Genomic DNA, 2,566 nt, shown 5'->3' with positions numbered 1-2,566 from the left:
CCAAACTAAAACTAACAACCTTGAAATAAAGCAACTGATTACGCAACTGATTCGAAGAAACACGAATACAAGCAACGCATATTTCGTCACATATTCCCCAATCAAAGCTGCCCGTTTTCATCAAGGAAGTGGGTTTTCAAAGAGTCTTGACTGATGGAACAAGTAGGTCTTCTTAAACAGGGTCTTTATCCCTCTTGTGACGGCTGAGGTCTAGCCAATGGGAGGGGCTGCGGTCTAGCCAATGGGAGGGGCTGCGGTCTAGCCCTGTGGTAATGGAACACCTCATCGGTCAGACCTGTCATGACCTATTCAGGTGGGGTAGAAGGGAGTAGAGGTGGTTCTTTATGTTTGTTAGGAAGGGGTTGTATGTATGGATATGACACGCAGTTTAGTCTACTTGGAGGGATGAGTACGAGCGATTGGCTGGTTTGTGTGTGTGTGGATTAACCCTTTTTACTCTCTGATGTACTTAATTTTCTATTTGACTGAAAATCACAACGTCAGAGGATTAGATATTTCATTTTGTCGTCACAGACAAGAAATACTTTTCTATAAGATTTTTTAAAACATATGTAGCGATACATGCACGCGCATCACATAAGCAACGCTATTCAAAGAAAATACAAGCTATAAATGTATTAGTGCTAAATACTCTTCTTCGTCGCCATAAGAGCGCACACAAAGGTTTCCGTTATTAAACAACGAAGTTTGTGTAGTGGGTGTTGGGTGTTGAATCACTCGCCTCAAGTGTTTCTCCTGCGAAGCGAAAACAGAGACGAGCCTCGTTATTGAAACTCCCGCTGGGTCGTGAGAGGCATCTTCGGGGGGTAACTTGGCCAGCCTTGGTGCCTCGGAGAAAGGACCTTCTTAGGCCACTATACAGTTCTACCGACGCCTTCCTTCGGCCTATTTTGCAATCACCTTTATTCCAAACCACGAAGAGAGTCATCACACTGGTCGTGGCTTTAGGTGACTTGGGGTGAAGTTTGGTTCGCGTGACAGGATAGTGTCACTGTCCGTTCGATTCACATTATGAATGTATATGTTGATCTTTGCATGATATGTTGATATTAGTATGCCTTGTTTAATCTATTGCGCATCCCGAATTATAAATATTATCTTTTATAGCCCTTACAGTCGCCCACGCCGACAAGATGCTCATCCCGCCCGCTCCCCCGCTCAAGAATACTCGTACGGCGCCCCGGACCTGAGACTGCGCCGCGTCCGAACAGTTCCGAAGCCTCAACGCTGACATCGGCAAGATCCCCGAAGACGCCGAAGCCTCCGTCCGCAGTGACGTCGTGGCACCGAGCCAGCTGTATAACACTCCTGAAGTAGTCCCCGCCCAATTGAACAATAGCCCCAACAAGTCCCAAGTCCAAAATATAAGGACAGGTGTTTCAGAGATAAACAAGCCACCGACTTACTCCCTGAACGAATACGTGAATAGCTAATTCATGGATTCCTTCTTCTTGTCTGTGTCTCGCCAATCCTGTAGAATGGTAATAAAAAAACATTATGACATTCTTTATCATAAACTAGTTTAGTTTTTAGTTTTTATTTTTCAAGGACATGCTTAAGATATAGAAGCTAATGTATGGAGAATTTAGTTATAGGAGTTTTACTTTTGAACTCAACAACATTGAGGAATTGAATCAGAAGAGAAATATTCTTTACAATGATAATAGAAATAAAAATAATGATGGGAATAACAACAGTAATAATGGTATTATGATGATTATGGTAAAGACATCAATAATTATGGTAATTGATAATGATTTGACAGCCTATCATCTGCACCCTTTATCGTCAGTCTTATCTTAATCATCATAATTTAAAATAGTAGTATTATCATAATTATAACCAAAATATCACCATTATTATCATTAACGATATCACGATTATTAATTGTCATTATTTTGCTTCATCGTCATTATACTATTCCCAATTGTAAAAGTAATACTAGGATAATTATCTTCACCATCATCAACAACATACTTGTCATCATTGTTAGCGTTATCATCCCTGCTATCATTATCTTTAACATCATTATAACTACTAGAACAAGGATAACCACAACAATTTTCACTATAAAACAATAATAAAAATTAATGACAACATTAGCAATAACTCAGATAACAACTAGGTCAACAACAACAACAATTGTGATAATGCTAACAACTTCAACTTCAACAGAAACAATTGCAATCTAAGTCAGACGAGACGAGAAAACCCCACACAGAAGAAGGTTGGTTCCCAGCTTGGGTTATACATATATCAACAGGGGGTACTCGTGTATTCAGTTGGGGGGGCGCTGTAATTGGGTTACGCAAAAGGCAAAAACAACATTCCAACTGAGCTGGTTGCTTTTAGATTGTTTGTTTGTTTGATTTGCCTATTGTTGCAATGGTAATGTATATATTTTTAGTATTATACATAATATATACGTATCGCTGTTTGCTTGTCATACCTTACTGAAGTAGTATTTGATGAGGAACCTCGGTCTAGTACTAGAGTTACATCTAATTGTTTCTATCGCTAATTACCAGTAATTAATTGCCGATTG

This window comes from Penaeus japonicus, unplaced genomic scaffold (genome assembly GCF_977035675.1).
Source record: "Penaeus japonicus unplaced genomic scaffold, GWHDUDI00000001_assembly GWHDUDI00000022, whole genome shotgun sequence".
NCBI classification, from domain to species: Eukaryota; Metazoa; Arthropoda; class Malacostraca; order Decapoda; family Penaeidae; genus Penaeus; species Penaeus japonicus.
This window is presented reverse-complemented; position numbering follows the sequence as displayed.